Source organism: Mustela erminea, chromosome 13 (assembly GCF_009829155.1).
Source record: "Mustela erminea isolate mMusErm1 chromosome 13, mMusErm1.Pri, whole genome shotgun sequence".
In the NCBI taxonomy this organism is placed as follows: Eukaryota; Metazoa; Chordata; class Mammalia; order Carnivora; family Mustelidae; genus Mustela; species Mustela erminea.
In genome coordinates this window covers 37352128-37378499 of record NC_045626.1, presented here as the reverse complement: position 1 = coordinate 37378499, position 26372 = coordinate 37352128, and the positions used below count along the sequence as shown (strand labels likewise).

Here is a 26372-nt window from a genome sequence, read left to right as displayed (position 1 = left end):
AAAAGCATATAAGATTGTTTAAGAGTTCCACTTTATTTCCTGATGTTGGAGCTCACAGAGCTGCCTTCATGAAGGAGAGAGAATATTTTTAATACATGACTTATTCCTAGATGCATAGCTCTAATTTACCTGAATCCCCAATTTAAAAAAAAAAAAAAAAAAAAAAAAAAAAAAGCTAACATGTACTTTGAGAAAGCAAAAAATGTTGAAAGCACTACTGTTGTAATATACATTTAACTCAAAAAATGCCAAATCCATGTATGTATCTAGAATCTAAGTACAGAGAAAGATGGCTGGGTTCTAATGTGACACAGAGCAAGGGTTCATTATGTTGTGAAAATGTCTTTATCTCTTGTGAGACAAATCTCCTCCAATAATGAATATATCTGAAAACTTGGATTAGAGCAAGGGGGTGTTATTATATAGAATTTTCTCTAGGAACCTAGAATCATAGGATGCCAGAAGCCATGAGAACTAAAATAATTACCATAATCCTTGTGGAGAACTGGGGTTGAAGGAGTCAGTGGGGAGGGAATGTGGAGGTGTGGGGCTGGAGACAGAGGGCATCTTTCTCCCATCCGGGGTGCAGAACTAGGCTCCTGTCCCTTCCTTTTCCACCCCCACTGTCATCAGACGCCTTCTCCCCTTCAACATCTGTGATCTCTTCCCACTCTTTTCCTTCATGTTAGCATGGGATTTCCTGAGCTTCAACTCCCTGCAGCTTCAAGCTTGCCAGCCCCTGGGATAGTAATATCCAGCCTGTGCAGTTGGTAAGGGGAAGAAGGGACAAGGGACGGATGAGAGAGATTGTTGGGAAAGATAAGCTGGTGGCAGACGGTGAGCAGGTGCCTGGGTCACCACTGGGGAATCTTCTGGGAACTACCATCTCAAACCTCTCTCTTCCACTTTTACTCCGTGAATTTTCCCAGAAGGCAAAAGATGAGAAAATCGTTCAGCTTTGTTAAAAAACATTAATGGCGGGTGCCTGGGTGGCTCAGTGGGTTAAGCCGCTGCCTTCGGCTCAGGTCATGATCTCAGGGTCCTGGGATCTAGTCCCGCATCGGGCTCTCTGCTCAGCAGGGAGCCTGCTTCCCTCTCTCTCTCTCTCTGCCTGCCTCTCCATCTACTTGTGATTTCTCTCTGTCAAATAAATAAATAAAATCTTCAAAAAAAAAAAATTAATGGGCAATTTGAGGAACTATTTATTATTTGTTATTATTACATAACGTAATAAATCATATGCATCATTAAATAATGTCAGGTTGCCTGTGTGGTAGTCGACTCTTGTAGGATACCCACTTAGGATTGCTCAGGCCTAAGTCATGAAAGGAAATGCTGGTCTGAGGACTCTGACCTCAGCTGTAATTTCCTTGACTTTGGTAGAAATTATGGTGACACAACATTCCAGAAAATTACTTACTTGGGAAAGACAGAAGATTCCATGTTTTTCCCTTTCTGGGTTTTTAATCAACTAAAACTAAAGAGGTATATCAGATGCCCAAGGTTCAAGGCCACTGTCTGTTACTAACCAGCTGCTTAATCTTAGACAGTCACCTCACTGTCACACACACACACACTGGCCTCACTATCCTCATCTGTAAAGTGACTTCTAGCACAAATATCCATTTTCCTAAATATTTCTTATGGTAAATGAAAACTAAGTTATGAGTTGAGTACTACAGACCATTACTAGTGTGGGGGGGATTTGTAAAATACTGTATGTTCTAGATCTGTAATAAAGATGTAAGTATAAGTTGCTTAGCTAAATAAAAGTATATTTTCCCGTTGCAGATAAATAAGATTTACCAATCCCTGGATGAAGTTCTTGGGAAGTCTTTAGATGCCATAGTCAACTGCCATTTCAAAGAAGAGAAAATAGATGGTTTTGGAAAGTTCATGCTGTTTCTTCATTGAATTTTAGGTGAGTGTCTCTAAAGCAAAGAATTTAAGATGGACATTGCACTATTTTCCCTTAAAAGTGCTTCTCTCCTTTGCATGAAACGAAAATGGGGTTGAATGTTATCAGCGTTCTGTACCTCTGGTGAGGGGCCACATGGTAAAAGACTTAGTTTCTGTGCCTTTCATGGTTTTGTTGTTGTTGTCAGGAATCTCCTGAAGTATGAGGTATGAGATACAGACACCCTGACATTCTTCCAGGCTCCCATTAAGCAAATGCTGGAATACTTCATTCTATTCTAAAGGTCATCTCATTTTTTAAATATGTAGAAAGATTTAGTATCAGAGTAATAAGTCAGAATGAGGCAAAACTGCTAGAGGAAAATTTGATGGCGGTAGTGACCATTGAATCAGTACCAAGTCTGTGTGTGCAATACAAGGGTAACTTTCCCGAGGCTGCCCGTGGGATGATTTTATCCTGCTTAAATTCAAGTAGGACATGGTTTAGGTTAGGTGTGGTTTTTAAACTACTCTGTATGATTAAGCACACACATGTGCTCACACACATTAAGCTTGGTTTTGCTTGGCCATAAAAAGGGTGGGTAAATATTTTTTACATCATCATCCATAATCGCCTTGCCATGCTACAAAAGACAAAAGCCTGCAAATTGGTGCTTTACTATTAATCAGCAATCTACCATTATCATTTCTCAGCGGAATGGAAAGGAATGGAGCAACTGAGTGGTGGTCTTCTATAGGAAATTGTGTGGTTTTCCACCTTTTCCAGAGTCCAGTTTTCAAAGTGTGGTTTTAGGATCTACTTTAAAGAATGGTGATTTCCAGAATGTCAGAATAAATCTCTGTTCACAATTCTGAATAGAACAATGCAACTGATAGAGCATTGACCACTTTCTTAATCTAAACCAGAAGATTCTGATGTTTCCTTTATACTTTTTTATTAACTTCAAAGTAAAGGTGCTCATTCTCTCATAATCTTTGAGATGTGTAAATTTGTTTTATTGAGATTGTATGTGGAGCTAAAATGGTGATTTCATGGATCTACAAGATATTTTTTGGAACATACTTGCCAGGTGCCAAGCGTAGAGTGCTTTAAAACTATCAGTAAATCAGTTTGCCTAGCATAACACTCTGGAGGAGAAAATGAAAATGAGAAACATGTTTACTGAACACTGTTTTCCAGTTCTGCTGGTCTGTGGCAGCTTTTACCTTCTCGTCCATTCCTTGCTCTGCTCCTACTCTACTGGTTCCATGGGGACTGACCCCTATGGGTGATATTTCCTCCCACCAAAACTCACCCCATAGTCTCCAGCTTCCCCTGTGACTTTGAACTCTGAGCTCCACTAATATCACCTCTTCCCTTTCTCCCTTGAGACCTGTGGGTGGTAATGCCTTTGGCCTCCTGCCTCTGCTGATCCCCCAATTGATCCCCTGTTCAGCTCAAAATTCTTCCATTATCCATGTAACCATTTCTCTAGATTAAGTTCCATCTGTTTAAAATATTTAGAGTGTTTTCCCTTTTCTTGGTTAGATTCTAATTGACCAACCAGGCCTTCATTAATTTCTCCCACAAGTATTAGAGAAAAAATGAACAAGGATTACTTGCTTCTGCCAAGAAAAATGACTCTCAGGAGGTTCATTTCAAGTTAAACATAGAGTTGGATTTTTCTACGCTGAAAAAAATTTAACTTAATATATCGAAAGCCGTATTCTAAGCTGTACAATGTTGTAGCATGAATTTGTTGCTGCTAACAAAATCGTCATATTCTTATTTTGCATATCAAATTAATAGGAAAATTTTTAAATTCTCAGAAATGGGGAAGAAATGGGGATACCTAGGTGGCTTAGTCAGATAAGCGGCTGCCTTTGGCTCAGGTTGTGATCCCAGGACTCTGAGATGGAGTTGGGCCTCCTGCTCAGCAGGGAGTCTGCTTCTCTCTCGTCCTCTGCGCCTCCCCCTGCTTGTGTGCTTTCTCTCTCTCTCTCTCTCTCTCTCTCTCTCAAATAAATAGAAAAAATCTTCTAAAAAAATTCTCAGATATGTACCAAATATAATTTTTAGTTTTTAAATTCATTTCACAAAGTACAGATAAGAACTGCTTCTTCGGGCCTCAGTCCCATTTCTGCATTCACATTTAAGTCCAGAGCTTCAGATCTATTTGACTATGTATGGATCTGACCTCTCTCTTTTGGTAATTGTTATCTGCAACTTGAAGATGCCTTATGATCTGATCAGTTCCCATTTCCTATAATAGATACTGACTCTGTTAGAAAGTTAAGTGATCAGATGCCACTTTGAATCTGTCTTTTTTGGGCAGGTAAACAATATCCCGCTATAAAGGGCTTCCTTAATATTAAAGTAGCTTTTCATGAAATCACTTCCCTGAGTTATTTTAATGCTTAAACCTTGCTTTTTTTCATTTCCTTCTCATTTATTTATGTAGACATTTTCCTTTTCAATCTTTTCTCAGAGGTTATCGTGTCTATTCATCTGTCCATTCTAATATATTGTGGGTACCTTCAAAAGGACATGGTGTCCCTCCTACCAACAATTTTGATTTGTTCAAACAATGTCAATGTTAAACCTGCAATGCCTAATTGAGAATCCTTTCAGACAATGTGAAAATGCCATCACAAGCAGAATTACTTGGATCCCTTGATAACCCGAAATTGAGAGACACGGGAATGAATAGCTTTATGGTGCGGTTTAAGATGCACTGCATAACTGATATTCTCCAAAGCAAAGCTTCCTTAGGTTTGGTATAGCACTGAAGATTCTAATCATTAACATTTCTCTCCAGCTTATGGAAATGAGGCTTTATAAAGTCATATTTAGAAAAAAAAATACTCTTGGGGAAAGAAATGCATCCATTAATAATACATAGTACATCACGCATAAGTCTAATGAATTAGCAGGCCAGAGACTCCTGAGGGAGTAAACACTCAGCTTCTCAGGATTTGGTACACATAAGTAGGAGGGGGCTATGGAACGAATCTCACGAACTTCATGATGTTGCCTAGTTGGTCAGGGGAAACACGTCATAAAGGAAAGCTCAGGCTGAACAGATCTTAATGTCATATTGGGGGAAGCGTGGAGGAGAGGAGGTATTCTTCCTTACTCTCCATTGTAAATGGAAATTTTAAATCACTGGTGCCGAAATAGTGCAGAAAAGTGCTTTGAACAAGAGGTAATCAGGAGTATCTCTGCTGAGCCACAAAGTATGATATTGGAAAGAATCAAATGTGTTTAAAGGCAGAAATCATCTGTAATCCATACTTGGTATTCCTGGAAACTGACCTAATCCTTGGTTCACTGTAGATAATTTCTAAATAAATGGTTGGGGAATGAAGACTAAGGCCCAAAGCAAGGATAGCTAATGCTTACTGAGTTCTTACTTTATGCCAAACACTATTCTATATAGACATATACTTCATTTCATACTTTAAAAATCCTATGTAATAGGTAATATTATATCTCCTTAATTAAAGAAAAGGAAACTAGGACCAAGGAAGTCAAATCATCTGCTGAGGTTAAGTTGGGGGTAAAAATTCAAATCTAGGCAGTCTGGCTTCAGACCCCGCACTCTTAATTATTACGCTCACTCTCTCTTATGTAATATAATCATGAAGTATCTTTCAAACACAGAAGCAATATTTTTTTATTATTACGCTCACTCTCTCTCATGTAATATAATCATGAAGTATCTTTCAAACACAGAAGCAATATTTTTTTATTATTACGCTCACTCTCTCTCATGTAATATAATCATGAAGTATCTTTCAAACACAGAAGCAATATTTTTTTATTATTACGCTCACTCTCTCTCATGTAATATAATCATGAAGTATCTTTCAAACACAGAAGCAATATTTTTTTATTATTAAAAATCTTACATCATTTCAGAACATGCGTATATATTAAGAGATCTTACCCGAATCTTGAATGGCCTCACTTTGAACCACAAATTCCCTCTTTCAGTGTTCCTATTCTCCTTTTAAAACATGGCCGTCTAAATCAACTTCCTAATTTACATTCAAATTTCATTAGTCCCATGCTTTAATGGTTTAACCTGAAATTCATATTTTAAAAATCCTATTCCTCCTTTTATTTCATTTGCTCCATTGAAGAATGTGTAATCTTGAGCAGTGAGTTACTTGACCCCTCAGAGTCTTAGATCCTTACCTGAAAAGTTATGTATAATTTGTCATGAAGACTAGAAAAGGAGATCCATAAAACAACAAAGCACAGTTTCTGGTACATCACAGGTGCCCAATGAACAAGAGCCAACAAGATCTAATCACCCTAAGCCACTTCAGTCTCGAAGCCAGTGCTGGCTGCCCCATCGACTGCAGAACAAAATCCATCCCATGTACTCCCTAGTGTGTCACAGTACAGGCACAACAGACCTCTTGAGCTTCAAGGTCCACTTTGCTCCTCATCAGTTGATCTTGGCTAGCTCAGGAACCATCTGATCCACCTTCTCTAAGCCGTGCTCTTTGTGCTTTGACTTTTGCTCACGCTGGTTCCTCTGCCTAGACACTCCTGGCATCTGTGCTCCTCTGCAAACCCATCACCCATGTACACACAGGCACTCTCCAGGGACTTGCGATATCCCAGTCCTTGTGCAAGATCCATCAGAGCCGTTTCTGCTACCATCTCACTGAAGTCATTGATGACCTCCTCCCGGGTCAGCAGTTGTCATCTGTCTTTCTCTGAATTCACATGGCCCTCTAGGCCATTACCAGATCAGCTCCAGTTGTAGACAAGAGAAAGAAAAGGGATCTCATTCAATCACTCACAGCCTCATGCCATTTCTCCTGTTATCTGTCTATCTTCCCTCTAAAATTTTCACCAAGGACAAATGCCAAGTATTTTCTTTCTCTTTGAATCACCTATACCAAGCTCACAGCAGCTTCCTTTTTTGGTTTTGAATGAAGTCTGGGGACTCTTATTTGGAGATGTGCTTACGTGCTTCGAGTGTGGTAAATGAAGATCATAGCACTTTGTCCATCATTACTAGCAAAGGGAGAGCTCCCTTAGACCACCTTACAGAGGGGATCTGGTGGCACTGAGCCAAGCACCCAAGCATGTGCTCCCTGAACATCATCTAATTTAATTTTCATAATATCCTCTCAAATTAGCTATTGTTTCCCTCCTTATTCAGATAGGAAAGCTAGGGTTCCAAGAGAGTAGATAACTTGCCAATGTCACATATCTGCTAAGTGGCAGAATGAGAGTGTGAAGTCCTATCTTTCCTCTGCAGCAAACTGCCTCACTAAAAGAGTTTTCCAGTTTAATCCTAGAAGAAGAATATGTATGTAATATAATGCTAGAATTTTCCATTTAAAATACTTCCTGAGAAGCAAGCTATTTATAAGTCTATAGATCTGTTTCTCATTGGCAAATAAGTTTATGCTTAGGCTGATGCTAAAATTAGGACTATTTCTGTGGAACAAGATTGTCAAAGGTACAGCACCTTGTGGTTCTGAGACTATGCAAAAACCTCATGTATTGATGAAGCTCGGAAATGATGTCTTAACACTATTGACTGATAGAATTTTAGGGCTATATGTTATATAGAATCACCACCAGTGCTGGGGCCTTTTGAAGGCAAGGATTTCTGCCCCCTTTTCTTTTTTCTCCTTAAAAATATTTACAAAATGAATATTTATAATTAATTATAAAAATTTGTATGAAAATAAAAATTCTGTAGGCATAACACTGTTGGCCCTTCTTAACAGAGTACATTCTGAATTTTTCTAAAAATCACACTATTCAAATACCATGTATAAGAATAATAACTGGTATGAATAAAACTAAAAATTTGCCCAAACCACTCTCTGACTTAATTTTAATTGCAAAAGTCAGTATCCATAAAGAAGGGATTCTTCCACTGGTGAAAAATCCTGATGATGCTTAGGCCACATTTATACCTATAATGATCATTTACTCATTTTTTCTTTAAATATATATTATACATCTCTGAGGTTCCCAGGCTCTGAGCAAGGCCCCTGGGGGCCTGAGATAAATAAGTCATTATTATTTCAGGTAACATCCTACTTTGATTTGCCACAGATTATGTCTTAGAATCACAGGATTTAAGTATCAGAAAGGATATTTCAGATTATTTAACCTGGACCCCTGTCTTATTCCATTCAAGCCTCTATAACAAAATCCCAGAGACTGGGCAACTTATAAAAGATGGAGATTTATCTCTCATTGTTCCACAGGCTGGGAAGTACAAGATCAAAACACCAACCAGCAGGGTCACATTCTAGTAGAGGGTCCATTTCCTGGTTCAAAGCAGCCCCTTGCTCTCTGTGTCCTCACATGCAGAAGGGGCTAGGGAGTCCTACTAGGCCTCCTTTATAAAAGCACTCATACCACCCATGAGGGCTCCACCCCCATGACCTAATCAACCCCAGATCCCCACATTGTAATACCATCACATCCGGCATTAGGATTTCAACGTATGAATTTCAGGACAACACAAACATTGAGACCATAGCAACTCTTAATTTTACATTTGCAAAAGTTGAGGCCGAGAGGTTAAGTACAATCCCCCAAATTAGCGGCAACATCACGTCTAGGACCTGGGTGAGTCTCCTACCACCTAGCTCCTGTCCATCATACAATTAGCCAGTATTAGTATATTCTTGATCTTATTATCCTCCGAGAGGAGTTCCGACATGCAAAAAAAAGACTAAGAAAACAAGGTCGATTTGGGGTTCATTTACAATACAAAGAATTAGATTTACTGTTCATCAAGTACTTATCAGGAACTATCGGGAGCTTTGCTAGGTGTTGGACATACCACTGAGCAACAGCAGAGATGCCTTCCCGGATCACATCCTGCTTATTGTCTGGTGTGCACGTGTATGAGACCCCAGCACAAAAGCCGTAAACTGCCCTTGAATGGACCAAAAGAGTCCAGGTGCCGACAGGCCAAATGTGATGCTAAAAATGGCAGCTAAAGGGATTGTAGCATATTCGTTTCTTTTAAAAATGTAAAATAGTAAAATCTATAAATACCCCATCTATTAAAAAACAGAAAGATACAGGCCTGTGTCTTTGGTCTCCTGCTGTTGTATGGATAACTTTTTCATATTACAGAGTGAAAAAGAATTAAAAAAAAAAAAACAAGTATCATAGGTACACTGCGGTGCCTATCTTTGAGTAAAATAAATTTTTAGTATCTTAGAAAAAATAATACTTGTATTCACAGCCCCAGGTTATGTCCCTGCTTGTTGAGTTATCTTTTGTGTGCTGATTTCCCCTTTAATTTCCCAGAAGAGTTTGCAGGATGCTATTTACCTTTATGTATGTATGATTTTTAAAACTGTGATCGTCAGAAGAATGGATGGAACAATGCCTTCCTATCAAAAACTAAGGATTATTATGTGTTTACAAAAGTTAATCATAACGTGCTTTGATGTTAGTGCATTCATATGAGTGACGGTTTATCGTTTTAGCCTATATTTCAACCATCAGTTGATTTTTATAACTTTCAATACCTGACTTTTAAATCTGTACACTTTATTTCAGCAAAATCTTCCACTGTGAATCAGATAGTTTCAAATAATCAAAATAGATGATACTTTAGCTCTCTTTCCTCTCTCACTCTTTACAATTCCGTAACAGTGGGCGGAAAGTTTTTCAGTGTTTATGTGTGTGTAGAATACATGTTCAGACTCAAATAAATATTTGCCATAATTTTTCTTCCAGTTCTAGCTGCATAGAAGGATAAGTGAGGTGGCTATCTTTTTCTAAGAGCATGTTCTTATTATGACATTGTCCCTTTCTGACGTGTACGAATAGCTCTGAAGTTGAATTTCTTCCCAGACTAGTAGCATCCACAGAAGGCACATTTGGAGATTTAAAAAAAAAAAAAAAAAAAAAAAAAAAAGGCTCATCGTGTTCCAGAGAAGGCTCCCTTCTTCCCATTCAGTGACTGCAAAATGAGCCTCTCATGACCTCAATTTGGGAGAGTTCCGTTTGATACCTGCACAGACAGAGATCTGCTCGGCTCAGGAACCTCCTGCATGGTCAACAGTGCCACGCAGTAACACGAAGCATGCCACCTCCTGAATCCCTGGCAATTCCCCCAGCGCTTCCAAGTCTCTTTGGCAAGAAACATTTGCAGACATTGAATACAGTGGTAAAATTACCCGGATATAAACACCCTCCCATCCCCAACCCCAGCCCACACCCTCAACATTCCCACTCCCCCCCCACACCCCCACCATTCCCACTCCCCACCGTCTGTAGAGCAAAAAAGGGGCCTGAGAAGCAGGGCTTGTGAATCCCTGTCCCAGACGCAGTTCTTAAAGGGAATTCCTCCATCTGATAAAAAGGATTCCTCTGAGGTTTCCCACAGCCTCCAGCTCTGAGGCTCTTGTGTCGGTTGTACCTGCAAACATGAAGGTTGTCAGTCAAGTGTTATTAATCCGCGTTCTGAAAAATAGGGAAGTCCCCTGCGTTGTGTCCTACTTCATAACAAAGATAACAGTCTGGTTCGGCTCACGATTGCCTTCTCATTAAAATAGATCGTTTCCAAATTCACACATAAGAGTTCCTGCTTAATGTGGACTAAGTGCGGAAAGCTGTGGTTGCCTAGGAACCAGGGGAGGTGTGTCCAGGAGGATGGAGGACATAAATGAGTAACTGAAACGTTGACATTAGTTTCAGCTGGGTGACCTAAGCCTCGATTCAGCCCTAGCCATTCCAGACCTTTCTCATGGGTTGGTGAAACCACTTCCTCAGAAGTAGCTCATTAAGTCATAATAATAAGAATTCGCATTTAATACAATATTCTTCTCGATGGTGTGATAGGGGACAAGAGAATGACTGAAAAGGCAACAAGACGATCCTAACGTCTTTGATATACTGTGCCCAGAATAGAGAATGAAATGTCTGCTGGGACTCATGTTCTCAAATGGCTTTTTCCAAATGTGTATGATTCTCTTCGATCGGTTTGGGAGGGGAAAATATTTCAGTCTTCTTTTTTTTTTTTTTTTTTTAAAGATTTTATTTATTTATTTGACAGACAGAGATCACAAGTAGGCAGAGAGGCAGGCAAGAGAGGAGGAACCAGGCTCCCTACTGAGCAGAGAGCCCGACACGGGGCTTGATCCGAGGACCCCGGGATCATGACCCAAGCAGAAGGCAGAGTCTTTAACCCACTGAGCCACCCAGGCGCCCCTCAGTCTTCTTTTTTAAAGATGTGTTTATTTATTTGAGAGAGACAGAGGGAAAGAGAGCATGTTATTTCAGAGAATGGTTTCACTTTTTCACTCCTAATTCCCTTGACATGGTCCTTCACGTCTGCTTCTCAGTGCTTCCCAGGATGGAGACCCAAACCCTACTACCTCTTGAGGCTCTTCTTGGACCTTGAGTCACCACCCAGCCTGTGCCTCAGCCACATGGAAACTTTTGCCATGTCCTCGTCCACCAACATTTTCTTTTCTCCCTGTCAGCCTCTTATTTGGGTGAAGGACCTTTCCCAGAAACCCCCTGTATTCCTTCTCTAGGGACGTTATAACAGATGATTGCAAACTTGGTGCTTAAAAATAACAGCTATCTGTTCTCTCGTGGTTCTGGAAGAGAGAATTCTGAAATCCAGATGTGGGCAGGGGCATGCTCCCTCTAAAGACTCTGGGGAAGACTCCTTCCTTGACTCTTCCTAACTTCTGGTGGCTCCAGTGATCGTTGGCTTCCTTGGCTTATATCTGAATCACTCAGATCTCTGCCCCATTCTTCCCATGGCCTTCTTTTGAGTATTTTTTCTCATTGTCCTCTCCTCTTAGGATATAGTCATGGCACTTAAGGCCCACTTTAACCCAGTATGAGCTCCTCTTGATCCTTAATTAAATACATCTGCAAAGACTATTTCCAAATGAGGCCACATTCCAAGTTTCTTGGCGACTATGAGTTTTTGAGGACCATCAGTTATAGTAGAATTCTCTAGAGAAACAGAACTAATAGGACATGTAGAGAAGGAGGTTTTTTTTTAAATCAGGGATTGACTCTCATGATTATGGAAGCTGAGAAGCCCCCATCTCTGCAAGGCCAGAGAACCAGGAAAGCCAATGAAGTAGGCTCTAGTATGAGTCCAAAGGCAAGAAAAGACCAATGTCCCAACTCAAAGACCATCAAGCAGAAAGAAAAAATTCTTTCTTGTTCAGCATTTCCTTCTATGCAAGCATTCAGCTTGTATGACTCAATCATATTGGGGAGGGCAATCTGCTTTACTAAATCTATCCATTCAAATGTTAATCTCATCCAGAAACACCCACAGAGACACATCCAGAATATTATTTAACAAAATATATGGGCACCCCATGGCCTAGTCAAGCTGACACATAAAATTAACCATCCCACTGCTCAATGCACTACACTCCCCCTAGCAGATTTCCCTTTATATTTTACTGGCACCACCGGTGAGGGGATTACAAGAGCAGTGATTGACTTTGACTCTTTCCTTGAGGCCTATGGTGGAAGTATGGATGAATGAAACGAGATGGGATTGGGAGGGAGACAAAGCCTAAGAGACTCTTAATCTCACAAAACAAACTGAGGGTTGCTGGGGGTAGGGGAGTTAGGGAGAGGGTGGTTGGGTTATGGACATTGGGGAGGGTATGTGTTATGGTGAGTGGTGTGAAATGTGTAACCCTGATGATTCACAGACCTGTACCCCTGGGGCAAATAATACATTATATGTTAATAAAAATAATTAATAATAAAAAATTCTGCCAGCAAAGAAAAATGTATATTAGATAAGCAACAAATCCATTATATTTCCAAATATTTCTTTTTTATGAAATAGACCCATCTATATTAGTTTATGCCTTGTGTTGGCAAGTGACAAAAAAAAAATTTTTTTTTTTAAATCACTCAGGCTAGGGGTGCCTGGGTGGCTCAGTGGGTGAAGCATCTGCCTTGGGCTCAGGTCATGATCCCAAGATCCTGGGATCAAGCCCTGCACTGGGCTACCTGCTCAGCAGAGAGCCTGCTTCTCCCTCTCCCTCTGTACCGCCCACCCTGTCCTGCTTGTGTTCTCTCTTTCTCCCCCAAATAAAAGCTTAAAAAAAAAAAATCACTTAGGCTAACAACAAAATAGGAATGGTTAGGCTTCAAATAAGGGTGGATTCAAAAGTTCAAAGGTTATGCTCAGGACCTTGTTTCTTACCCCTTTCTCAGCCCTGTTTTCCTCTGGTGTTGAATTAATACTTAAGGAGCCTGTAACAATGCAATGATAAAGAAAGCTACCAGCACCTCCCATCATACAAAATCCACCCAGCCGTAGACCACCGGGCAAGAGCTTAACTCTGCTTCCTACAGAACTTTGATTTGTGCTGCTTAAGTGCTTTATTCTTGATAAGTTCAGTGTACCCATGGATGATCCAATCAATACCTTCCTCATATCCAGAAATAAATCCCTCCACGTGACCTCAGCCATTACTTCTTTGAACCAGTCCGCCATCAGAAAAGCAAGCAAGATATCACCCTCTCCAAACACCACATTCTACCCTTCCAGCTCTTTTGTTCTGATCTCCACACTTGCTATTCTTTGCGTTTGTTACAGAGTCTTTTTGTCTTGGTTCTTTCTCACTGTCCAATACCCATCTCCTGTCTTTACTTCCCTCTTTGCCTGGTTAGATTTTATGGTCCATCTCCTTTAATGTACCTTCAACTCCCTTGCATATCTTTCCTCCCGTCATATTCACCAGGCATAAGCCAAGCAGGGTAGATGAACCCCCTCACCTGACCTACCCATACGTTTTTGGTTGAGCTTTGTTAAAGCCACACATCTGAGCATCCTAGACTCATGATCACTGCATCAGATGTGCTTGCAACACTCTGTGGCTCTCCTACTCTCTCCGTAGCCACTCTCTAACTCTCCATAATGAGTAGCTCATTATTTCTCCCCTTGCACAAAAATTCTTCTCCCCATTCCTCATTCCGAGCTAGTAACCTTGCTTCTTACTTCACTGAAATGATAGTAGTCACTAGATAGGAACCCCCTCTTGCCTTGCCTAATTGTACACATACACCTCCATTTTCATCCTCCTCTCCTGTCACAGGCGAGGCAGTTTCTCTACATACACTCTGTATCTTGTCCCCATTTACCTTCTTAGGACTACACACATGCAGTCAGCTATTTTCTCTCCCATACCATCAGTCTCTCTGCCTTTAATGCGCCATTCTTCTCAGCATATAAATGTTTTCTAGAGTCTACTATATTTGAAATATTCTCTTGATTTTATGTTTCCTTTCACTTGCTCCCCTACATCTGCTCCCCTACAAATCCAGCTTTCTCTCCCCCCCACCAAAAAAATCATTTACCTAATCTGACTCCACTTCCTTACCCCTCATTTTTCTGTCCGTCACCATTTCATGAAAAAGATTTTCATTAAGGTGGTCATTATCACCATATTCTAAAGCTAATGAATACTTTTCCTGTTCTCATCTTACTCAACATCTCAGTAGATTTCAACCCAAAGACCACCCCTTCCTTCTTGAAGAACTCCCATGTAGCTTCCATAGAAACACACTCACAAGGATTTCCTCTTACCTCCCTGGCCCTTTTTCTTAGAGAGGAGTCTTGAGTACGCTTCTCCATGTCCGTTCTCCTTTTACCAGGGCTTTAAAAAACATACCTACAGGGCGCCTGGGTGGCTCAGTGGGTTAAGCCGCTGCCTTCGGCTCAGGACATGATCTCAGGGTCTTGGGATCGAGTCCCGCATCGGTCTCTCTGCTCAGTAGGGAGCCTGCTTCCTCCTCTCTCTCTCTGCCGGCCTCTCTGCCTACTTGTGATCTCTCTCTGTCAAATAAATAAATAAAATCTTTAAAAAAAAAAAACACACACACAAAAAAACAGGCTCTTGCCTGTACATCTCCATTCAAGCCCTATATTCAGGGCTTGAGGTAAATATAGACATAGCCTATGTGACATTACTGCTTAACTGACTTAGAGACATTTCAGATTCAACATTTTGCCTTATCCCACGTTGCATTTCCTCGGCGTGGTCCTGGAGCCAGCTTCCGGTCTGTAGTAGATGGCACCTCCATTTATTGCAGAATGCTAGGAGTTTTTCTTTACATTCTAGTCTCACTCATCCTCCTTCATTCTATGTGTGACCGAGTGGTATCAATTCAGTCTCCAAAATATATTTTAAAATGCATGGACTTCTCACTGTCTCCACTGTCAGCATTTTAGTTCAGAGTTAACCGTTGACCCTCAGACTGGTGGCACGTTAAACACTCTTGCCCCTTTCCTGTCCATTCTCGAAGTCATAGCCAGGATTCTCTTTTAAAAACAGAAGTTGGAGTATGTTACCCTATGTTTTAAATCCTTCAAAACCTTCCCGTGATACTTAGAATAAAGTTTAGAGTCCCTCCAAAGCCCTAGCCTACCAAATTTTCCATGCCATGACCCTCTGCCCTTTTTGCATAGTGCTCCAACCACACCGTTCTTCTGGTCTTCCTTGGAAACATCAGGCTCTTTCCCCTCAGGGACCTCAGGGACCTCACACATGCTCCTCCCTTTGCCTAAAAGACTCTTCCCCATTCTTCACAGGTGTCATCTCAAATATCACCTTCTTAGAGAGCATATTCTATCTTCATGCCCCATTCCAAGCCTGGACACAGACTGACGTACTGTGAAGCTAAGAGCAATTCTTAAAGCTTTCCTAAAATCTTGCTGGTAACAGAGATGTTGTAAGTCAGAATATGAAAATTAGTCATCAGCATCATTATTCCTTATACCATTGTCATACCCTTCAGAGGGATCCTTATTGTCCATTTCCTTCTGGGCCGCGATGTTTTAGAAACTGCTTCCCCTACTGATAAGAATTCCCTGTGACCTAGACCTTGTTACCTGTGGCCAGAAGTTACACCCATTCTCCCTGGCTGGAGTCACCAGACCCTTCCTCTTTCCAGTTAATAACTCACAGTTTTCCAGCTATACCACCCATAATGAAGGGAGCGTTTTGGTTTGTTTTTTTTTTTCTCTGTTACACAGGGTGGCTTAATGTCTCTCCCTTCACCACTTTCTTGTGGAGTAGTTTATAATATAAACAGTAGCCCCATTAAAGTTTATTCCCCCCAAAAAGCATTCTTCCTCAAAGATAGTCATGAAGACTGTAGTTTCCTTTAGACTATGGAAGACACTACAGTTTTAAAAGTAACAATTCATTTTATTTTATTTCTCTTTTTTGCATTTTTACTTATTTTTATCATTCTTGAAGTATTTCTCCATGTGTGTTTTTAGTTAATTGAATTTTTAATTTTAATTCTAGTATAGTTAACATATGGTTTTTATATTCATTGCAGGTGTTCAGTACACTGATTGAATAAATCTATACATGGCTCAGTGCTCACAGTGATAAGTGGACTCTTTATCCCCACTGCCATTTCAACCATTCAACCATCCATTTGAAAATCAAGCTACATAATTACTTAGAGACAGATATGGATAAGTAAATAACAAAAATACTAATTGTGGCTAGTGAAAGTATAAGTGAACAGAAAATATTTTGCATTACTTTCATTTTTTCATTGGTCTACACTGTTTATCAAAGATACCGGAAAGCCGAAATAGATAACACAAATAGTGTTTATGTTTAACACTTTGCATATTATTGCTAAAAGTAGGATAGTATGGGCGGGCGATCCAAGCCACAGGATCTGATATATGACTTAAGGTGTGTATATAGGAACATATAAACACATAACTGTGTTTCCACTGGGATGTAAAGTGTCTTTACGTGTATGATGAATGCAAGTGGCTAACATCCTCCAAAAAGACTATTCATCTGCGATGAACAAAGTAGAAACTAATGTCTCTCTGCCTTGTATTATTCACATGCCATAAGTTTGATATTATGTCAGGAGTCCTTTCCGGGGTCTCACCTGGCAAACACAAATTGTGGTCCCTTCAGTAAAAAATGAAGAAACACCTGTTCACCATTATTTATGTGCAATAGCCCTTCAAACACTTAAGTGCCTCCCTCCCAGGCTTCTAGGTTACTTCCCTTCCGGTTCATTGTTCACCATTGTACAATGCTTTCTCCAGTTTCTCCATTGCACATTCACTGTGAGTGAGGCTCTAAACAGAACGCCGTGGCCTGGTGGGGAATTAACCAGTGTGAAATATGGAGCAAGGATAACCATGAACTCCCTCGTGTCATATATGGGAACGTCTGACACATCAGATGAATGATCTCTACCGATGCAGTGTTTCCCACCAGAGACATCCAGAAGGGTCTAAATTGCCTGATATCTTCATATCATGGGTCAATTTATATAAATGTGTTCAACTATCAAATGGACCCTTCTTCATTCATTCCAATAACGGAATTCATTTAGGTATAAGGAATGACATTTCAGACATTGATTTGTCACTCGTCTTAGTTTATTCAAAGAACTTTCTCCATTGTGTTTTTCTTCAGTGCTCTCTCTCTCTTATACCTCCTGGATGATTTTGCTATGTGTTCTCTTTAACCACATATGCTTCTTTCTTTTTTTAATCTTTTTCCTTAAATTACCTTATATCCTTTTCCAATTTTTCAGTCTGTGTTTTCCTTAATAATTTCTTCTCCTACAGTCTTGCCTTTAATCATTCTCCTGACTTGCTTCATTTTATAATACCCTTTATTTTTATCAAAGTCAGCATCAATAATTAACTTTTTATTGAGTGCCTGCAGGGTACATAACATTGAACTTGCTTCCTAATCTCTCTATCTCATTACCTATGGTATATACACACATATTACTGGAAAAGCAGCTACTACCCATTGTCCCCCCTCACATTGCCACCAGCTACCTAATTACTTATCCTTTCTCAGGAGTACATTACAGGGGAAGAGAAAACTCAGTAGCTTTTATCACTCCTACATCTAATCTTGGTCACCGCATATGCTTTTAGGGTACATCAGGCATCCCTCCATCGAGCTGTAGCATGTATACTACGTGAATGTAGTTCAAGTGCCCAAATACAAAGTAAAAGAATCTGGGAAAATACGCCTAATATCCCAGTAGCCAACTGCTTTCCAAGCTTGGGGCACCCTGAATGGGTGATTTCCTCCTAAACTGACCTAATTATCTATCTACTCCCAAAACAATTATTTTTTTTCATATATTATATCTACAGCTATATTTTCTTTATCCATATTCTATCTCCCCATCTAGGTTGTAGGCTATTTATATTCTTTGCCTACACCTATACAATATGTGGTTTGAGAAGATACTTAATTAAAATTTATGGAATTAGAATAAATCATCTTCTTTTAGAGTAAGTCACACAGAAGGGATCAAGAAATAATAATCTCTGTGTACTGTATATTCAGACTAAGAAAATGAATAATTTCAAGAGTAAATTCTCAGGAATAAGGCTGTTTCCTTGACTTTGTGAGTAGACTCGATTTTCAGGAATGTTCTTCCTTGTTCCCTCTGAGAAAGAATATATTCTGTCAAACGAAGACATCATCATGACTATGCAAACACACCTGGGTTTCCACGATATAGAATTGTCACAGGGGATGACCAGACAAGTACTTCTTCCCCTGCCCCTACAAGTGACCTAAAAACTGCCACTCAAATCCCACAGATCTTCTGTTTTTTCAACAGAACACAAGGCCATAAAAGACCTCAGGGTCTATCAAGGAGCTCTGCCTAATTTTATGTCAATTTAAACTCACCAACTTCTTGAGCATCCTGACCTCTCAACTCTCTGGGAATCTTTTTTCATTGTGTTCTCCTCAGAACAGATTTTTGACCTGAGGGAATATTTGCTGCTTCTCAGGATCCTCTCCGCTTTACTATCAAGTGAAAGGTGACTGTAGCAATGCTGCCATGTGGATTCTCTCTGACAGAAAAATAAAAAATAAAACTGTGTTATCCACCTCCATGGAACTCCTACTCCAGCCTCAGACTCTGGAACACATTGGTGGAGTTTCACAGAGGACACCAAACCAGCACTAGGAAGGAGCACCTCAGAGATGAATTGCCTTTGAGAGTCAGCAGGGTGAAATGAGAGAAAGCTGAGCGGACTCACAAAGATCTTCCGTCTGGTTCTTGCACGGGAAGAATTCGTAGCAGGACTTTGAGCCAGTCATCTCACCTCAGTTTCCTCGTCAATAAAACGAAATATTCCACTGAATTATAAGGATGGGTCTTCCAATTCCAAAATGCTATGCTTAAATAAGAAAAAAATAAAATTCTATACTTAAATTTTCTAACTTAAACTCAGTAATTCCCCCTCCTGCACAGGAATCTATTCTAAGGGAATAACCCAAGATATAACCCAAAATGTCCATACAAAGATATATCATTTATATAAAGAAACCTGGAAAAGACTAAATATATGTTTGACAATGAGGGATGGCTAAGTGAATTCTGATACCTCCAAATAGTGAAATTTTATGCAACTATTAAAAAATATTTTCCACGAATCTGTAATATCATACTGTGTTTATTTTGCATGTCCTTCTTTAAGCAGAAGAAAACTGTAGTCAAAATTATCCAGGATTTTTAGTACATAAAACTAAGAAATACATCACAATGTCAATACTGGTTATCTCCGATAGTTAAATTATATGTGTTTTTAATGTTATTTCATAAATCTTTCTATATTTTTCAACTTCCCTGCATTGGATTTGTGATACTACCTTTCAGTGAGAAAATGGGCAAGTGATGTCACTTTTACTGTTAAGTTTAAAAACCAAGTGTGTTTTTCACTAAGGAAGAATCCAGACTATAATTGTGAATTTTGAAGAGATGACGAATCCAAACGCAGAAATTTGGGAATAAATTTCTATATGTGAACAAAACAAAATGATTGGGGGATCCCAATAAGTTATCTGTAGAATGTGTAGCCGTCAATTTCACAGTGCTATTTAGACACAGATATTTATAGCCCCGTTAATACAATTCAAAAGAGAAGTGCGTGTTTTGAAAACATCTTAAGGGGAAAATAGAATATCTTGATATTGAGTTATATAAACCAAGATGCCTTGCAATAGCCTTGTTCTTTCATAAGAAATTTTCATGAGTAGAACAGATACTAATCCGATTAATATTTTTTAGGTCAGCCGCTCAAAGCAGCCCAAGAAACTATGTGCCTGCAAAAAATATTCAATAGATCACAATCTTTTTTGTTGTTGCTGTGAACAAGCTCTCCTATTTGATTTAAACTAGTGCCCTGACAGTAAAGCTCTTTGTGGTATTATAAAATAACAATTTTAAGATGTGACCTGAAAAAAATAGATTTTGCAGAGGTTCAAATTGTCTTTGTCTTGTTTTTAATTTAACTGACATTAGCAGCCAGTTTGTTTTGGTTTGATTTATTTTGTTTGTTTGTTTGTTTGTTTGGGGTTTTTTTTGTTTTTGTTTTTGGTAGCCTTGCTGCTTAACTCAAGGGTGTGACCTCTGAGCCCACGTTGTTACCTTGAGTTTGTGGGATTTTAGGTGCCCTTGTGTCTGAAGAGAGAGCGGTGAAGCTAACAATCTTATAAGCTCTCTCCCAGGTCTATGCGTCCCCCTGGGCTTGGCACATCTTCCCAGGGTACATTCTGAAACATTATGTCTCAAAGACTATTTTTCCCTCGGTGATTGGATTCTTCATATGAAATTAAGTGGGTCACACCAGCATGGATCATGTTACAAATTTTGTTCCCACTGAGCAAGAAGTTAATTTTAACATTTGCAAAAGGGGGATTTGAGACCTTGTGAAACCAAACATATTGACATCATATTTCCCTAATGCTTAAGAGAGAGAATTAGACAAGTTGCTTAACATCTGACAATCGTAGTTATGCTCTAGGAATAGTTTCCATTAACTAGATAAATGGTGGGCTCTTCAGTTTACAAAATGAGGAACCGTGAGATGCCTAACCAATCTGTAGGAGGAAAAAGACACAAAGTAAAGACTCCCGAAGAAGTGAAGACAAGCAGTGAGTTTCTTTTCAGCTAAGCCACACATGAGAGTAATTATGAATTATTGAAATCGTGGTTCCATTCGTCTTTCCTTCATCAACTGTCCTGAAAAGGATTAAGAGGCTCTGACTTTCCAGAGTATATGCTTCTTGCCTTTTTTTTTTTTTTTTTTTTGCCTGTTCTGCCTTACTTACATGCTTTATAGGACTGTGTCATCATGAGTCACAATGTTGAAGGATTTTTCAGAGTTGTACCCAGTACCAAAGCTATTTTAATAATCTCTATTGGTTTGTTGTAGGGCTTTTTTTTAAATGATAGAGAAATCTCACAAAGCACAACATTCATTTTATTCTTTATAGCAACTTTCTGCCATGAAAGTTCTTTCTCTCCACCATAGGTTTTTGTTTTGTTGTTGTTGTTGTTGTTGTTTCTTGGTTTGGGGTTTTATTGTTTTTGTTTTGTTTTTTTAACCCTGGCTGCTGCTTTGCACTGCAAGGCTTCAAAGGGATTTTCATGCTAATTTTTCCATGTAGCTGGCTTTGGTGTCTGGTCATTTCCTGAGTTAGATGACTGGAGAAAAGCAACTAAGAAGTCTGTAGTAGTGAGCCCTTTATAGGCCCTGTTAAGGATCAGGATCAAGGTGACCTTTCAAAGGCTGCTGTTAAGCTAACACCTGTAAACTGTTAAAAATGTAATCTCTGTACATAATTTCTATTCTTAGGCTCTTTATGATGGCAATTCTTTATACCTCATTTTGATTTGAAAAACACCTGCTAGTAACATATAAGCCACTTATTGAAAATTCGATATAAATATCAAAATGAACTGCTTCATTTCGTGTTTTTCATATTAAAAAGATTTTTTTAATTGACCAATTTTAATACTCCTTTTACAGTCCATTTCACACTGGGAATATGTTAAAACCTTTTGACTGGTCAGCTCCTCTAGATGCTTTTTAAGTAGGAGCAGGCAATCCAGGCTGGTTGTCTAAAATGGTCACTGTATTATGCTCATATTATGAAGCATATAATTGAAAATGTGTATGTGGTTGAAAATGACAGTTTTATCAGCAAGGGAAAGTCAGGAGTCGATGAGCTTTCTTGTTGTCCTTCTTATTCAAAACTCATAAACAATTTGGCTAAACAACACTAGCGGTAATTTATTGAGGGCTTACTATGTTTCAAGCACAATGCTTAGTATTTTCCTTGGGTTATCTCATTTAATTCCTTGTCATAACTCTTTAAAGTAGAAATTTTACAAAATTTTAACGGGGTTTAGAGAGTTTAAATGGTCTATCCAAGATCACAAAGCTAGCCTGGGTAGAACTTCAAACCCACATCCGAGTAATTTCCTGGCTGCTCTTCCTAAGAGCTACTGTTGCCTGCCTCCCTTTGCAGTGTGGAATAATAAGGAAGAGCCCGTGCAAACCCCTCAGGGGTTGAACCACCGCAGAGAATGCTATGAGCACAACGATGGAGGAGCTGAGCTTTCCTTCACTGTGCTGACGCAGAGCGTTCATCCCTTGCTTCATCCATTCAAGCAATAGCCAGTGAGCCCTACCTTATTCCAAACCCTTTGCTAGTGTTACATGATAGGCAAAGATGAGTAAGACCCCATTCCCCTTCCTGGGAGGGTCCATGTCGAAAAAAAGAGAACAGATATGTCAATGAATTATTCTGAAATATGAGCTAAATTTGGAAAGTAAGCAAATCTGGGGAAGCAGGGGAGTGGCAGTGAGAACCCCAGGGATAAAGTAGCTGCTGGCTGGAGGGTAGAAAGTGGTAGCTATGAAGGATGTCCATGGTGGGAAGGAGAGACTGCAGCTGACGAGAGGTCAAGCCTGTTGCCCTGGCCTCCCGTCAGGCTTCCTTAAGTACTGGGAATAAACCAAAGGTGGTTCCTTAAATCATAATTACATAGCCATGGGTTTAGGGGGATGGGGCAGGACTCTTCAGAGTTGCTGTTGTCCTAACTCCAAAATTCCTACCCTTAAGATAGAGCCCCCAAGTATGGTTTGGTTCATTCTACCAGGCTGTGTCACCGCAGATCCAAATCTATGATCACTTGAAATAGGACTGAGACTTAATCTGTTTAAGTAATGGTTAAACACAGGGTTAGATGAAAAGAAGAGGGAGAATTTTACCTCCCATCTCTGAGCTGTGATTAGAAGTTTGCTCTAGGAAAACACTTTGAGACTAGCCCTTCCTACCCTGATGTCGTGTTTTCAGCATCCATGTTGGCTGTATTATTTCACTTTTATATATATATTTAAAGGGGCTGTGAGATCATTGCTGCATTTCTCTATTGAGTTAGTAACTGGCAAAAATACTTGGTTGGAAGAAATAGCAGCTAATGACCAGTATCTTGGATTAGTGGTGACTGAAAAATGCATATAGTTATTTTGTTTGTTCAAAGGCTTCGGGGGACCTCTTATTCTTACACCTCTGCTGTTCGTTTATCTTTTTTTTTTTTTTCTTCCTTGCTCACGAAGTTGAGTCAGCACCAGAAACATATTCAAATTAGACTTGTCATACAGAAAAAAAAAAAAAACACAAAACTCTGACTTTGTCAGGGTGGGTGGAGGGGGAAAAAGGCAACTTTTTGTCAGTCTTTTGTATTTCAGCAGCTGGATTCATTGCTACCATGGTAACGGACCACATGATGAGGTGTATTAGATTGCTGTGTGTTGAGCACAAGGGGAAGAATGAACACAGCGTTTTATTGAAGTTAAAGGTTGCTTTGGAGTTTCTTCTGTGGAAATGTGTAAGGTCAAATACTATGGCTCTCAGCATATGTAGGACTTTAGGGGAAGAATTAGGGGCAAGTTCGTGCAGTTCACTACAAAACCAGGTAAGGCACCACCGAATCTATGAAACTGAACTCTTCTGTTGCAGGAGCATAACTTGCTGCGTGGAATTTCACCGGCGCCCCCACCCCCTGCAGCCCTCCATGGGCACAGGACAAATTTCTCCTGTCCCCCTCCCACCCCCAGCTCCCTCCCCTCCGATTTCACCCTTTATTAATTTGAAAGTCTGAAATGTTGTGAATTTCTCTAGTTCTTTGGTAGTGTGTGTGAGGGTGCGCGTGCAAGTAAAAGAAGGAAAGCTGGAAAGAAGTAGGAAGAATGCCGTAATTTGAGTCTTCGGGTCAATGTAAAACTTGGGCAAAGTGCTTCCTTGCTTTGATCTTTGAAAATGGTCCCCTTTTCCGAGAGGACACCTGATGAGCGGCATCCGGGGTCCCAAGCTGTTTTGTCCGATTTACTAAATTAAGCCAGAGGACAAAGTCTTCCCACATGTTACTTTGTGTATTTCTCCTATCTGCGCATTTGTTCCTCTTGCATCATATTCCTGCCAGCCTCAACTCACAGGAGCGGTTTGGTGTTATCTATAGTTTTTACAGCATATTTTATTTCCATTAGTATTCTGTCCTTTCAGACACTGTGGTTCTGTGTGCCTCGGAGGATTTAAAAATAGAAGCAAATACAATACGGGTTAGCATAAAGTGAACTCTAGCTTGGAGGCTGGGGAGAGCCGAATGTAAACAATGCAGGGTGGCGTGGGGAAGCAGCCATTCCCAGAGCTCAGAAGCCTCCTCCTGCGTTGTTTACTTGGCCCCCTAGCAGCTCGCTTCAAAAGAAGTGGCTTTGATATCCCCAGAGCAATTTAGAGGACCAGAAAATGTCTTGACTAGTAACTTACTCCTGCCTACTCCACGGTTTCTACTTGATGTTTGATGTCTGGTCTTTCTCTTAAGACATTAGGATTTACTTCAGTTTTTTTTTTTTTTTAGCTGGGCTAACCCAGCCAACTTTTCTGGACTCAGAACAAATAGAACAAAGTTGTCCTGGTAGCTTTAGGGACAAAGCCTGACCAAAACAGGAGCGGACGCCCCCCCCCAACCCCCCACTCCCCCACCTTCCCACCTCCCACACCCACACCCTCCCCCATTTCTCAGGCGGATTCACTCTCTACCTGGAGTGTTTTCATCAGAGAAAGTAGTATTTTCCTGGCTAAAATCAGTTATTTGCCACTAGACTGATTTGGATACAAGCCAAGCAAATGATCCCAAGTTTGGCCATATATCATTCTTTCTTCAAAAAGGGAAACAGATTTTCTGAAACCCATTCAGCCTCTGTGGTTTTCATTGTTATTTCCTTCGGCTCTCCGGTTTTTATACATCTGGGTCATCTTCTAAATTAGAGCAAGGAGTTATAATTACTTTTCAAAACAATTATTTTGGCCATAATTGCGAATAGAGGGCACTATTTCTATGATAACAAATATCAAAAGCGTTATACTAACAGTGAACATGCGTAAAATGCCCGTATTGTGTCTGAAATTATTCTTTCCTTTTACCCTGTGTTGTTTGGCATATAGAACAAGCTATGAGCATCAGCTCTGAAACATCAAATATTTTCACAAGCATAAGTTGTTATTAGCTAAGAATAAGTTCCCAAGAAGGAGTGAAAGATGGCAAAATATTTTAAAGTGTGAAGTTCTCAATACTGACAATATCTGAGGTAGAAAGTGATATATTAAAGGAAAAATAAAAGAGGGAGGGGGGCAAAGAATAAGGGAGAGAAAGTCAGAGACACAAAGAGAACACAAGAGAGACAGATGAGAAGTAAAGATAAACATGTAAATGATCTCTTAACCAAGCTATCTTCTTTCCCAGCTGTGCTGGCATGGGTTAAATCTCTCTTCATAAAAGAAGCGAGATGGAGTAGGTGGATGAGGTGGAATTACTGAAAAGTACTAGCATTCCACTATCCCGTATTTGAAATACTTGATCAGGCCTAGATCCGTTCTAGAACTGGAATGACAGATAACTATTTTTCAGTTCCGGTAGTTCCTCTTGTCTCTGTTCTTGCTGCTGTGGGCTAAGATATCATCCGGCTGAGACATTAGAGTGAGATGTGTGTAAAAATGAAAATATACCCAGATTTCTGTGATCTTTATATACACCTGACACTAGGCCAAATGTACATGTCCGTTTCTCAGGTCTACATAACTGAGAGGTCCATATAATGCAAGATCCTTTTAAGTTTTGTTTTTTAAATAATAACTATATATTTAAGTTGTACAACATGATTCGGTACACACATATACATAGTGAAATGATTACCACAGTCAAGCTAATTAATGTATCTTATCTTTTCCTCACCTAGGTACTGCTTTTTGGTATGTGGTAAGAGCACTTGAGATCTACTCTCTTAGCAAATTTCCAGTGTGCAGTCATACAGTATTATTACCTATAGTCATTATGCTATACATTAGCTTTCTAGACTTATTTATCCCACATAACTGCAAAGTTGTACCTGCTGACCAACATTTCCTCATTCCCCCCACCTCCCCATCTCTGGTAGCCACCATTCTACCCTCTGCTTCAATGTATTTGGCTTTTTTAGATTCCACATGTAAGTAAGAACATGCGGTATTTTTCTTTCTGTGTCTGGTTTATTTCACTTAGTATAATGTCTTTTCATGTTGTTGTACATGGCATGATCTCCTTTACAAAT

At 39.7% G+C, this 26372-nt stretch overlaps 1 protein-coding gene across 27 annotated transcripts in view; it reads left to right on the top strand.

Annotated features, from left to right (window-relative positions):
• DTNA (dystrobrevin alpha) overlaps positions 1 to 26372 on the top strand; it is a 356301-nt gene that overhangs the window by 162227 nt on the left and 167702 nt on the right. For 26 of the 27 annotated variants that reach the window (XR_004277999.1, XR_004277998.1, XM_032310167.1 and 23 more), the window contains exon 2: positions 1792 to 1921. The gene's annotated coding sequence lies outside the window, so the exon portion shown is untranslated. Of the gene's footprint in view, positions 1 to 1791; positions 1922 to 23520; positions 23702 to 26372 lie in introns of those variants that run through there. The other variant, XM_032310169.1, reaches the window with a different exon arrangement.